The sequence below is a fragment of the Equus przewalskii genome, chromosome 4 (genome assembly GCF_037783145.1).
Source record: "Equus przewalskii isolate Varuska chromosome 4, EquPr2, whole genome shotgun sequence".
In the NCBI taxonomy this organism is placed as follows: Eukaryota; Metazoa; Chordata; class Mammalia; order Perissodactyla; family Equidae; genus Equus; species Equus przewalskii.
This window is the reverse complement of record NC_091834.1, coordinates 101,743,349-101,757,920: the sequence shown is the minus strand read 5'-3', so window position 1 is coordinate 101,757,920 and position 14,572 is coordinate 101,743,349. Positions and strand designations below refer to the sequence as shown.

The 14,572-nt window shown below is 46.1% G+C and overlaps 1 protein-coding gene across 2 annotated transcripts in view; it reads right to left on the bottom strand.

The window, feature by feature from the left end:
- TMEM176A (transmembrane protein 176A) overlaps nt 1–14,572 on the bottom strand; it is a 30,834-nt gene that overhangs the window by 6,761 nt on the left and 9,501 nt on the right. For both annotated transcript variants that reach the window (XM_070616785.1, XM_070616780.1), the window contains exon 7: nt 3,981–4,065. The gene's annotated coding sequence lies outside the window, so the exon portion shown is untranslated. The remainder of the gene's footprint in view (nt 1–3,980; nt 4,066–14,572) is intronic.

Sequence of the window (14,572 nt, the reverse complement as noted above, 5' to 3'; positions counted from 1 at the left end):
TCAGGCAAAAGAGATGCAATCATTTTACATAAATCTCATTTAAATACACTATTTTTTCCCAAAACTTTACCTTAATTTCATCAACTCATACCTCTAATCACAGCCTCCACGAGGATTCCATCAACAAGTCTTGGTCTTCTAACACTGTGCAGGGGAAGCTTTCCCAGCCAGACATGACAGCCATTCAGTCAAAGTTGACATGACCTCCTTATATAATGTTAGGTCAAACATTTTAATCTTTATAATCTTATCAATCTCAGCAGCCTAACTGTTTGTTGCCCTAAGCGACTGTTGTTCGGGTTTCTCATTGTGATTTCTGCCTTCTGGCTTTTAAAATTTCTTTTGTTCCAAACTGGGGTGAACACAGAACAGGCCTGTTTGAAGTTCTTTAATGTTGGTGGGGGGGGGGGGCCAGAAGGGAGTCCTTCCAGCCCACTCAACCTTAGGCAGTGTTTTATTAAACACATTGTTTTAACGTCATTCATGTCTATTCCATTCATACCGTTTTTCTTTCTAATAACTAGCTGAAGATTTCCATCCTGTTGGGATGGATCCTGTGACTCTTTCCTTTACTGATTTCTCTTTGTTTTCCCCCCTTTTAATATTTGTCTTATTTACCTTAATTTAAAAAAAAACCCTTTAAAAAATTTTCCACCTTGTTGAGAAGAGTCCCTTTATTTTTTTCTCAGCTTTTTATTCTTTTGTTAACTTGATGTTTTCATTAGCACCTCTAAGACCATAAGAGGAAGGTGAGACCCTAAATTTGGTTGTTTCATCTTTTTCTTTTTTATAGGTTTCTAACTGAAAACATCCCAATTTTGCAATACATAACCCAGAGGGCCGCCACTGGGAATTGAATCCGAGTTTCCCATTAAACTTCCATCCACACACACACAGTACACATACTCACACGTTTCCACACAAGCACCAAAACGGATGGAGCCAAGAGTTAATCCCTTCAACAAATCAAGCTTCCCTCTGAACAAACTCCAGTAACCTAGAACAAACCCCCCCAAACAGGCAAACAAATTCCACATTCACATATACACACAAGCATCAATCAAAAACAAATGGGGCCCAGAGTCTTCTCTCTGAGTGAGGTCCCTAGTCCTTTCAACAGAATCAGAGCCCCTTGAACAAGCTCCAGGAATCCGGAACGAAATCCCTGAAGCAGAGGCAAACAAAGGAAGGAAAAATAGGACTCGGTCGGTTTTAATGAGGGAACTTACCAAAAGGACGTTCGTTCCAAACCAGAAGCCAAAACAAATAAACAAACAAACAAACAAATATAGAGCCTGTTTCCTTGCCACAAGAAAAATGCGCCTAGGGCCAACGGTGCTGCGTCAGATGGAAAGCGCTGGGGACAGTCTCTAGGGCAAATCACCTAGGCAGCTGCTGGACTGCTTCCCAGGAAATGCCAGTCGGCTTGGGGCTGCGGAGCCATGGGCAAGAGCCTCCTGGCTGGCTTGCCAAATTGTTATTGAACCCAAACACAAGTTCGTTTACCTGCTGCTTAGTAGGGCCATTAAAGAGAAGACTGAAACACCAGGCTTGTGACAAGGAAAGAGATTTACTATTATTGAAAGTCAGCTAGATGAAGAGATGGGAGTTAGAACTCAGATCCACCTCCTTGAAGGGAAAAAGGTAGTGGTTTTTATCTAGGGTTTTAGGCAGAGGAGGGGGAGCATATGGCCTTGCTGGTTGGCACCTTCCCACCACCTGTGTTCAGCCCTGAAGACTGAATTTCTTTTCCCTTGACTGTTTGGACTTTTCATCTTCAGCCTGCATTTGGCCTTGTGAGGCTGAATCTTGACATCTGGACCTTGACTTCCTGGGAAAGACAGCTCACTCATAGACAAAGGAGGGACAGAAAGACCTGGTTAGTTTCAAACAACGGTTGACTATGCTGAACGTGCACAGCTGCAGTTAACGAAGCTTTCCTCAAAGGTTTTGTTCTTCTAGACCAGGAAAGATGTTTTTAACCTCTTTGTTTTCGGTTTCAAGAGTACTTCTTGACTTCTTTTTATAATTTTCCATATTTCCCAACTTTCCCCAATGGGCATGTATTATTTCTATAACAAGAGAAAATGAATTAAAACACAGGTTTGCATGGGGCTGGCCCTGTGGTGTAGTGGTTAAGTTCATGCACTCTGCTTTGGTGGCCCAGGGTTCATAAGTTCAGATCCCTGGTGCAGACCTACACACTGCTCATTAGGCCATGCTGTGGTGGCGTCCCACATACAAAATAGAGGAAGACTGGCCCAGATGTTAGCTCCAGGCCACTCTTCTTCACCAAAGGACAAAAAAAGGTTTACCACACAAACACTATGGTCAAGAAGCCCAAGTTCTTGATGAATAGACCACTGAAAAAGAAGATACTTATTATATGGAAAAGACAGGAAAAAATTACATCAATATATTTTTCATGGTTGTTGCTGGGTTGTTAACCTCGTTAGGTTCTAGTTTGCCTCAGAATGAGAAAATTTAGGAACCTCAGGTCCTATTGTGGAACTAGTTTGATAGCAAAAGTCATGACCCCAACCAACCCAGGGCATAGCAATGTCTCTGGACCCAGAGGGACACAATGGCACATTTCCCTGAGGAACAAGCAGCTCAGAGGTCTCCTCCTGGGCAGCCTGTTGAAGCTTCTCAGATGTTGACTAGACTCTGCCCTTCCTCTGGGGAGCAGTGGACTTCCATGCCCTCAGACAGTGACCAAAATTAGTTATGGGTAAAGGCTGTCAGCTTATCTCATGAAGAGTCACTGCCTCTCTTTCTCCCAAGCTCACATCAATTTTGGAAAGAAATGGATTTCTCTGTCCAATCAGAATGCAAAAAAACCCCCAAAGCTTTGCTGACCTGGGGCCAGCTGCACCATCCTTAACAAATCCCCTCATCTGTTTATTCCACAAACACATAGTAGGGCTGATGTGTCAGACACTCTGTGCCAAGCCCTGGCTAAGTGCTTCACCTGTGTTGCATATTTACTCCCCTCAATGACCCTATGAGGTTGGCCAGAACATTGTCATCGCATTACAGATGAAGATGCCAGAACCAGGACTTCAGCCCCTGCTGGCAGTGGTTCCAGGGCTGGCACATCTCTATCGCCCTCCACTGCCCTCCACGTGGAGACGCAGACATGAAAGCCCTGGCTCCTGCTCTTGGGGGTGTGGACTTGAGTGAGGACAGACAGACTTGCAGGCAAGCAAAGAACATACAGTGGTCAGGTGTGGAGGCCGAAGTGTGTACAGGGTGCAGAGGAGGGGCCATCCACTCGTCCGGTGGGGACAGTGGTTTATGAAGTGCTCCCCAGGGGGGGTGGCCTTTGCACTGAGTCTTGAGGGAGGAGTTACTCTTCGTGAGGCCAACGAGCGCGGGACTGATTGCGTGTGAGGGGAAAGGATGCAGGTGGCGGGAGGTTATTCCAGGAGGAAGGAGCAATGTCAGCATCTGGTCCAAAAGCACAGAGAGACAACAAGTGGAAACAGCCTGGAGTCCCTCAGCAGGCGAATGGATAAACTGACCGTGGTCTAGTCGTACAATGGAATGTGGCTCAGTAATAAGAAGGAGCAGACCAATACTGACCCCGGCAACATGGAGAGGTCTCAACGACATCATGTGGAGTAAAAGAAGCCAGAATCAAAGGACGAACTCCTGTATTATCCCATTTAGAGGAAGCTCTAGGAGAGGCAATAAGTCAGAGCAGTCCTTACCTCTGGGCAGTGGGAGTGGGAGAGGGGACTGATGAGAACAGGGCACGAGAGGACTTTCTGGGGCTGATGGTAACGTTCTGTACCTTGATGGGGGTTTGGAGTAAGCAAGTGTGTAACACAAGTATGCATTTGTAAAAACTCACTAACTGGTGTGTGTGGTAGGCTGAATAATGGCTCCCTATGACGACCACATGCTGATCCCTGGAACCCGTGAATAAGTTACTTTCATAGCCAAAGGAACTCCACAGATGTGATTAAATTACACACCTTGAGATGGAGGATTGTCCTGGATCATCTTGGTGTAGTCACAGAGTCCTCCTGAGAGCGAGGCAGGAGGTCAGAGGAGACAGGGCTGCAAAAGAGCAAAGGCGAAGAGGTTGGAGCCGTTCAAGGAAGGCGTCATGAGCCAAGGAATGTTCTAGAAGAAAAAGGCAAGGAAACAGATTGTCCCCTGAGGGCCTCCAGAAGGAACAAACCCTGCCCACACTTTGACTTTAGCCCAGTCATCTGACTTTGGACTTTGAGCCTCCAGAATGGTAAGAGAATAAATTTGTTTTAAGATGCTATGTGGTGATTTGTTACAGCACCAAAAACCCTAATACATACACCTAAGATTTGTACATTTTGTTGCGTGTTAATTCTACCTCAAAGGAAAAAAAAAGAACTGAAAACAAATATGGAACTCTCGTCAATGGTATGTGTGCTGAAGGATTTAGAGGGACGTGGACAGAGGTCCACAACTTACCCGGAAATGCATAAGATACTAAATGGCTCAAGGATGGGTAGATGGATAGATATGTGATAAAGCCAATACAGCAATGTTAATTGTTGAGTCTAAGTGGTGTATAAATGGATATTCATTGTAAGTTTTTCTCCCAACTTTCCCATATGTTTGAACATTTTTATAGTAAAATGTTGGGGGAAAAGGCAGAGGCTTGGTGTGGTTAAGAAGTGTGAGCGGTTCTCATGGCTGGGTTGTTTGTATCCCGCTGGGAGAAGCTGGTACCACCAGCCAGTAAGAACCCTGGAGAGGGAGCAAGGGTCAGATGGGAGGGAATGTGGACTTTCTCCTGGAGGCAGTGGAGGCCCAGGGAAGGATTTAAACAGGGAGTAACAACTAGATTTGCATTTTCCCCTCTCACTGTGCAAGTCACACCCCAGATCAAATTTTCTGAAAAGCTGTCTACTTGATTTGAGATACAAATCATTAGGAATGGAGTTAGGAGATAATTCAGTCAGTCAACGGTCACCTCTGTATTTGTCTCGTCATTAGCAGGAGGGGGCAAAGCTCCAGCACTTTCAGATTTAACAGCTCACAGTCTGTAGAGAAAGGGCAGTTAACTGCAGCCTTCTCTTTTTTTTTTTTTTTTTTGAGGAAGATTAGCCCTGAGCTAACATCTGCTGCCAATCCTCCTCTTTTTGCTGAGGAAGACTGGCCCTGAGCTAACATCCGTGCCCATCTTCCTCTACTTTATATGTGGGACGCCTACCACATCATGGTTTGCCAAGCAGTGCCACGTCCGCACCCGGGATCTGAACCAGCGAACCCTGGGCCGCCGAAGCAGAACGTGCGAACTTAACAGCTGTGCCACGGGGCTGGCCCCAGCCTTCTCTTTAAGGCCTACTCATTCTTGGAGGTAAACAACACGAAGAAAAAAAGTATAAAACCCTGGTATAGATTGAGTAACTGAGGTGCTCATTCAGTGAAATGATTAAGAAAAAGCCCAGGATCAGGAGTCAGACTCTCTAGATTTAAATATCAGTTATGACATCTTTTAGCCCTGCAGCCTTGGGTCAGTTCCTTAACTTCTCTGAGCCTGTTTCCTATTTGTAAAATGGAGATAACTCTAGTCGGTGCCTCACAGGGTTGCTGTGAGGATTATAACACATGAGGTCAAGGGACTCACCATAAAGTACTTGGTATAGTCCTGATGTGTAGCCAGTGCTGAAGCAACGTTAGCACTGAAATTCTTGTTCACTGATGGTCTTCTCAACAAATAGCACGGAAGGAGGAAGCTTATCTGTATTCAAGGTTTGTGCCATTCCTCCAATGTCTTTAAAATGATGATCAAGGGCCTATCTTTAGTCTAGACTGTTTGAAGTTTCAGACGTATATCCCCTGTTTCCTTATGGGCATTTTTGTTTGCCGGTCCCATCAATACTGTAAATGCAACAAACTCTACGCAGAACACATTGCCCCCCTACCCCTACCCAGTTTTCTGTGCCTCCCTTCTCATGGGTCTGCCACTGCCGCCCACCCAGATGCTCCAGCGGAGCGTCTGGCAGCCCTGCCAGCCCGGGACTTCCTCCCCTGGCAGCCACTCCTGGTGCACTGCGAGCTCTGTGAGCTCTATGTCCGGAGCTCCCTCACCTGTCGCCTGCATGCCACGCCTCCTGCTCTTGTCAAGATGCTTCACCAACATTCCTGCAGGACTCTCACTGACCTCCCTGCTCCCAAACTTGCCTGCTCCAGTCTGTCTCCACTAGAATCACCTTCCCACAATGGAAATCTGACCGTTCACTGTCCTGTCCAGGTCCTCCAGAGGGCCCCCCACTGGGATACAAGGGCTTCCATGGGTTGGCTCCTGTTACCTCTGTGGTAGCCAGTGTCACCTGTGACCCCTCACCACTCTGTGCAGTGCCCAGCCCCCCTGTGGCTCCCTCTGATGTCTCTGTACACTGCCCTCTGCTTGGAGCATTTCCACCCCGTCCCCATCTTCACCTCGCTGCCTTTGACTCTGTGATGCCCCCTCGACCATTTCCCTCCCCAAGCTATGCCCCACCTGGCGCTGACCTCCAGCGTAACCCACATCATCTGGGATGGTGATTGACTGTGACCTCCGTCTCTCGTCTCTGCATCGCTGGTGCTGAGCTCATAACCGGCATATTACAGATACCATGTTGGTAGAGTGAATGAGGTTGACTCCAGGGTCCAAGGAGAGGAAAACTGAAGTAAAGAAAACTCAGCGTGTCAATTAGGGTCCTGTCAGGAAACAGACGGCACTCACAGGGGGAATGAAGAGACTTTAAAGAAGGGACTACCGACAAAGGTGAGGCAGGGTTAGGGGAAATCATCAAGGGATGGTGGGGCACCCTGAGGCCAGCAGCAGTAGGAAGCCATTTTCATTGGTAGACCTGAAGGGACAAGGGGAGGGAACGGCCACTAGAACCGGGGTAGATGCAGAGGACAGAGCCATCTGACAAGATCTGTCGCCTTTGGTAGAAGGACGCTGGTATGCCAAAGTGGGGTCAGGCACAGAGGAAGCCATGGGACTAAATACCTGGATCTCATTCACCTGCCAGTGTCACCTATAGGCTGAACCCAACGCCAGGCCACGGCACAAGGGAGCCTTTGAGTGTGGTCCACAGAGGCCAGACTGCCAGGGCATAGGGCAGGCGAGAAGGGTGGAAAGTACATCCGGAGGGGCAAGAAAAACATCCAGCACATTCAGGAATCCCGATTTCCTGGCCACAGACCAGCTCTAGGTCTCTGAATCTGAGCACGGAGGACGGAATGTGCTCACATCCATGAGGACACCGCACTTCCTTCCTCTTGGCTTCATCTTTTTCAACCAGAAGAGGCACAGAGGCAAGTAGGGAGGTCTGGACCCACTCCTGGTCCTGGCCCGACAGAGTCACAGGGCCCTGACAGGCGCTCACTTCCAGGCTTCTCTTGGTGTTCTCATCCAGGCCTTCCCAGCAGAGCCCTGGTTCTCCTCTGAAACCCTAAGAAAGCTGGAACTAGTTTCTGTTGTTGTTGAGTACCTTCTACCGCAGACTCAAGAGTTAACTTTAAGTTCCTCTCTCTCATTTTTGACTTCAGGTCTGCCACATGCTCTGTTAGGAAGGAGGCTCATAAATCAAGTCTCTAGGGGAGAACCTAATTGGTTTCCACATCTTCTATTCTGAGCGCCCAAATTCAACCTACGGGCTTCAGGCCGACTCAATCCAGTGCCTTCAGGCGGGAAACATCGTGCCCAGAACCATGGGCAAGACTAATCTGAAGAATCTGGAGTCCCGGAAGAACTCTGTGCCACGGCGATCCCGCAGTTTTCCTTCCCAGGGGAAAGCCGCCTATTCTGAACAGGCAAAGGGAACCGGCGTTGCCCTGGGAGCTGGGAGCTGCTGGGCAATGTCTGAAGAGGCCCGTTCCCCGGGACATCCTCAGGTAAGACCTGCGGGGAGACGCAGACACACCTGCGCCAGTCCTGACGTCAGGGTTCACAGTCTGGTTGGGGAGGTCAGGCAGCTACAAAGAGCACGCAGCGTATGTGTTGGTTGGGGGCTTCCCGCGCGAGGACGTGGCGCCCATTTGAGAAAGGGCTGTAGCCAGTGATGCGGCAAGTCCCCCCGGCGAGGTGGGCTCGGCGTGACTGCAAATACAGCCCGGCAGTGCAGGGGGCCCGTCCCTCCTCCCGCCTAAGCCCCGGCGCTCCAGGAAGGGGAGGGGGAGGAGGAGCAGCTCTTGTGGGTGCTGTCCAGTGGGGTGCCGCGGGTGGCGGGGGTCGGGGCACCCGGCGGGGACAGCCTCGGAGTGCGGGGCCCCACCTCCGCCAGCCTAGCGACCCCGGCCGCCCCCAAATCGGAGTTCAAGGCTCACCGCGCGCCGAGGCGTGTCCTCTCAGTCAGCCGCAGCACAACTCCCTCCTCATTGGTTGTTAGGGAGTGAGCGGCAGGCAGATTGTCCATTGGCTACGAGGATATGGCCGCTCTCGAGCCGTAAGCCCCGCCTTCCCACCCCGTGCTGCTAACAGCGCCACCTCGTGTCTCCGTAGCGCGGCTTCGGGGAGTTGGAAACCTTCCGGTTCTCATGGTTTCAGATTAATTTGGCAAAAGTTGAATGTGTGCCCTGGTAGGCGCTATGCTACCGACTGACTGACTTTCCCTACCTGGCGGGGACAGAGATATATCCCTCAAGCCACTGGGGATAGCACTACCCTTCTTTAAAATTTTTTTTTTTATCATCGCAGTAACATTGGATTATAACATTATATAACTTTCAGATGTACATCGTAATATATTTCGAATTCTGTGTAGATTACATCATGTTCACCACCCAAAGACAATTTAAAATCTGTTACCACACATGTGCTTAATCACCCCCTTCACCCTAACCCCTTCTTCTCTGGTAACCACCAATCCAATCTCTGTTGCTATATGTTTATCATTGTTTTTATCTTCCACTTATGAGTGAGAGCATATGATAATTGACTTTCTCCCTCTGACTTATTTCACTTAGCATAATATCCTCAAGGTCCATCCATGTTATCACAAATGGCAGGATTTCATCATTTCTTGTATTGAGTAGTATTCCATCGTGTATATATGCATCTTCTTTATCCATTCATCCCTTGATGGGCACCTAGGTTGCTGCCAAGTCTTGGCTATTGTGAGTCAGGCTGTGATGAACAGAGGGAGCACCACCCTTCTAAATTCCTATCATCTGTTGCCGGGCCTCCAAACCACACGAGATTTTATGAGTTCAGCAAAGGAATGGGAGGCCATACTCTGGGGAGCGTTTCTAACTGCTGTTGTATTTCTCCATTTCGTTCAGTCCTTATGTCTAGCCTCAGCTTCTTTTACTGCGTTTCCCACTATTTCTGGCTTCAAATGTTCCAGGAACTAAGGGCATCCTTGATGTTGGTTTTATTTTCTTCTTCTTGAAAGTACTACTCAACTTTACGTTGTGGTTCCCAATTTTGGGGAATGCGTTTCCAACTTGCTGAGACTTCTTAACTAAAGTACCTGGTTGGGATGTGTCTGCGTCCATGTCTGTCACTGTAATGGGACACCCTGAGCCCTGTTTATAGTCCAAAATAGGGACTTTATAACTTAAAGGAGGTGGTCATTGAGCTTTCCCTGTTAGATCTGGGACCTATCATTTCGAGTTTTCAAGTCAGATTATGATCTGTAAACTTCTACCCAGGCCACTACACCACTTCAATGACATTTGCCTTCCTGTTGTCCTTAAGATTTGTCTAAAGATCTTTGAACTTGGCAGAATTTTGACTTCTTTTTCTTTTTAATTGTAAAATATAACATTTACGCAGGTGAACATTAAACATGTAAATATGGTTGTATGATTAATCATAAAGCAAATTTATGCACCTGTAAATCAAGAAACAGCTCATTGTCCCAGGAGCAGCTGCAGTCCCTGAATGATGCCCTCTCCCTTTCTCCTTCCCTCTACGGGTGACCCACAGAATGATTCTCGTGCAAATCCCTTCTTTGCTTTTCTCTAGACTGGTGTTTTGCCATCTATGTATGCAGCCCTAAAGGATATAGATTGTTTTTGCCTGTTCTGAATTTTATATAAATAGAATCTTACTGAAGGCATTTTGGGTGTCTTGCATATTTTGCTCAGTTTCAGGTAGTTATGGGTTGTTCATTGCTAGGTAGTTTTCTACTCTGGGAGTTTGTAACAATTAATACATCTGTTCTGCTGAGGATGGATCCCAGGCTTGTTTCCAGTTTGGGGATATTATGAACAATGCTTCTATACACCTTTTTGGACATATGAGCTGCTGACTATGTGTACCTGAGTGTGTGCCTTGGAATGCAATGGTGGAGCCGTAAGCCATATATCTCGGTTTTACTAGTACATGCATATTTTTCAAAGTGGTTGTACCAGTTTACCTTCCTGTCAGCCGTGGATGAGAGTGTTCAATCCTCCACATCCTCACAAGACTTGTTATTGTCAGACTTTTAACTTTTTGCCAAATATGGCCGATTAGTTTGTGTTATCTGATTGTGGCTTTAATTTACCTTTACCAGAATACTGATGAGGTTGAGGACGTTTGCTATGCATACGCGTCATTTGGAGTTCCTCTTATGTAGAGTGTCTGCTCAAATCTTTGGCCAATTTTTCTCTCGGGTTGTCTGCCTTAAAGATTTGTAAGAATTCTTTATACTAGATTAAACCATATGAAATTGCTGGTATTTGACCTACAAAAAATGGCAGTTTCAAATGGTTCAACTTAACACATTCTGGATACTGGCTCTTTGTTAATTATATCTGTCAATAAGTATTTCATCATGTTATATGACTTATCTTTTCATTTTCTTTATTCATTTTTTGAGGGTCAGAAGTTTCTAACTTGAACACACTTGGATTTATCAGTCCTTGCGTTTATGGCTGGTGCTTTTCGTGTCCCATTTTAAAAAATCCTTCTTGTCTTTTGTGCTGAAGGTGATCAGATCGTGCTGGGGGCTGGGAGCTGAGCTCTCAGGGCGTTCTACTTTGGATCTTGGGTCACCCTGCTTCCTCTTAGGGGCAGGCAGATTCCTCTGTGACCGCAGACTTGGCTAGGTCGGGGAGGGGGAGGCCACTCCTGGGGTCCTTCCACCATGGAGCCCAAGTTTCTGAGAAGAGCTTTTCCGAAGATTGTTTCCCACTATTCTTGTGACTGTGGAAGGTCTTCCCATTGGATCGGCAGACCTGTGGCTCACTGGGCCAGGGTTGGGGCAGCACTGAGCTACCATCTCTGTGGATGCTCAGGCCGGGTGGGCTGTGACAGGGGCTGACTCCAGCTCTGAACTGGGATATCTGGTTCCTGAATTGTGTCTCCCTGGAGCAGATGAGGTGGGACAGGGAGAAAACTGGCTGGAGACAGTGGTGTAGTAGGAAACCCCCACCTGCCCTCTAACTCTGGGGTTTTGGCGGTGTAATGGCCTGATTCTGACCAACTGGCTCAAGTAGAGCGGGTGGCATGGGGCGTGCCTGGTAGAGGAGGGGAAGATGTCATGATTTCTTGGCCCCTTACTCCTCAATGTCACCTGGGTTAGACAAGGCAGGGGGCTGTCCCACCTGTTCCCAGGTGCATTTCCATTACCTACTGTGCCTGCCACCTGGGAGATATTAGAATATATTTGCTCAATAATTCATTAATAATTTTCAAAGAATTGTGTGAAAAAATTAATTTTTTCTTTTCTAGTTTCTTCCGAAGAAAACTTTTTGTAGCCACAAGGTGGCGAGGTTAATCTCATCTGGATGGCTTGTAAGGAGGAATTCTGATATGGAACCAGGCATTTGAGTTTAAATTCTTCTGTTTTTGAACTCATTAATCATGAAGTTTAAAAGACATACTGTCATAAGAAAGATTTTCAGGGTGAAACTTAAATAAAGATCCTGGTGAATTACTTTCTTTCTCAAGCTAAAGATGGTATGAATTTCTCTTCTACAGTGTTTCTAAATCAGTCCTTTTATGGCCCGACTGGTTGTAAATTCTTTCCATTCTTCATTAAGATAAACGAATGTCAACTCAGTTTGACCTTCTGCTCAGAAGTAGTCTTTTACTGTCAGAATCTGGCAGCCTCCTTTGTTTATTGCATCTGGCTGATCTGAGTTTCTGAGAAAACCACTTCCCTCTGCCTGACCCCTTCACAAGCCCAGCCCACAGCTCCTCCTCAGCTTCTGTCTCCCTTGGGCCACCCCCCCTCCTCCCTAACCTCCTCAGAGAATGCTAGATCTTTGGTTTTCTCTTCTGTAGAAAATCGGATGTCAGAGCCACCCCTGACTTTTGTTTTAAATAAAATTCAAAAGCAATTTGTTTATTTGAAAATACAGCTAAAGCCACAGGCTAGAGGTTCCTGTTTTGATGGGCAAAATGAAGATACACATCTGGAAATGACTCTGAGATGATGAGATAGAGATAGACAAATAAACTCAAATTTATCTCCTTGTGATTATATCTTTATCATTATAGTAAAACTGACCTTCTTTTATTCTGTGTTCAGTTCTGTGAGTTTTAATACACATATAGATTTGTGTAACCAACACCATGATCAGGATAAAGAGCAGTACTGTCTCCCCCAATAATGTCCCTTGTGCTCCCCCTTTTGTAGTCACACTAAAATGTTGCTGTACAATATTGTGCCCATACTTAACAATTAAAAAAAGATGTTGTGTCACTTCCTCTGGCCATCATGGTGTCTGAGGAAAAACTGCAGTAATTTGGATCACTCTTCTATATAGGTAGTGTGGTCATTTTTGTTTGGCTGTTTTCAAGATTTTTTCTTTGTCTTTAGTGGTTTGATTATGATATGTCTGGGCTTATAATTCTTTGAATTAGTTCTGTTTAGGGTTCATTGAGTTCCTTGGGTCTGTAGGTTTCTGTCTTTCATCAAATTTGGGGAGTTTGCAACCATACTTCTTCACACACAAAGTAATTGTTCCAGATATCTTTCATTTGCCTCTCCAGATGTTCTTTCCACCTTTCTCTAGCCTTCTCTGTGCCGTGAAGGGGTGTCTCATATGGATCACATCATTAGGCTCTCATGATGTATGACTTCCTTTGGGGAAAGGCAAATGGGGAACACTAGCAAGAGATCAGAGGCGGGTAGTAGAGTATTTATTCCCCAGGATTCCTCACTGCAAGATCATCTCAGGCTGGCTGTGTTTCTCTGGGAAGATGACAGCTCAGATCAAGCACCATCTTCGTCAGCTTTCTCTGTCTCTGTCTTAACACAGTAATTGCTCTTTTTCCTCATCTTTTGGGCCTAGGGGTAATAATGGTATCCTCCCTGACTCATCTTGGTTACCAACTCTGGTATGGCACTGTCACTTACAGTTTCCTACACTTTGTTGGCATCTTGGTAAATAGTCCCTTTATCAAACACTTCCCAAATGACCCACTTTGAGTGTGCCATCTGTTTTCTGCCTGGGCCCTGACAGATAGAGTGGTTTTTTTGGGAGTGTGGTTAGCCTTACTCTGACTGTCACTCCCACCACCTCTGAGGACCCCTGACCCCTGAGCAGGCAGCTGTCTCTCATTGGCCTTTCAGGCTTTCGATCCTTTTCCAGGTTGGGCATGCTGAAGAAAAAAGGTCCATTTGGTTATTGCTGATTAGCTTTATATTAACTGATATAATTAATAACTTTTGCGCTAGTCATTGTTTTTGTAACTTTGAAGTAACTCAAGCATAAGGAGTCCTCGTGTGTATTTTTCATTGTGATTATATCATTCATACAGAAGAAGGTATAAAATGTATATGTGCAGTTTTAATAATAATGATAATAATATGTCCACTATCTAGGTTAAGAAGGAAATGTGAGCACTACTATAGATCTCTATGCAGTTCTCTCTAGACACATCCTTTCCCCTCCCCATTCATCCCTGCTAGGAGGAAACTGCTACCCTGACTTTCGTGTTATTCCTCTCCCTGCTTTTCTTTTCAGTTTTGAGATATGTGGATATAAGTAATACATTCCTTGATTTTGAAGGACTGAGGAGCAAGTACAAAGCTAGGGGTGTCAGGTCTTAGGTGAAGATCATGGACTGGATCCCGCTTTCCTGAAAGTTATAAGAACGCTTTCTGGAGAAAGTCAGTGCAGAGTCATGAGCAAGTCTAGGGAAATGTGGAACTCGCTATATTTGAGGCAGCTGGCAGGGCTGTGCTGTGGGCCGGAAGGAATATGGTCAGTGGGTCACCATGGAAGACCTCCCACTCACTGGACTAGACTAGACCAAAGCAGAACACTTCTGTGTGGGGTGATAGAAATGTCCTCAGTGTATCCAAGCGGTAGGATATGGAGGGGACAGGTACAGGGTCCAGACAATTCAAGTAAGTTGAGAACCTGAGCGTCTCTCTTATTGGCCTAATGCTGGTTGATCAAACCCCAATTTTTCTCCTCTGACTCTCATTTTATCCATGTTGCCCCCCAAAATCCTTCTTCTTTAAAAATATATAAACAGTTTCCAATTAGCTGTAATCACGTTATGTTTTCCAGCCTCTGCTCTGGGAGATATTCATTCTTTAAATGATGGATTTTATCCACAATGTGCTGACTGGACAGGCTTAGCCATCATTCTTTTTGAGGTAAAAATGTATTCATTAGAATAATGTCTGGCTGTAAGTAG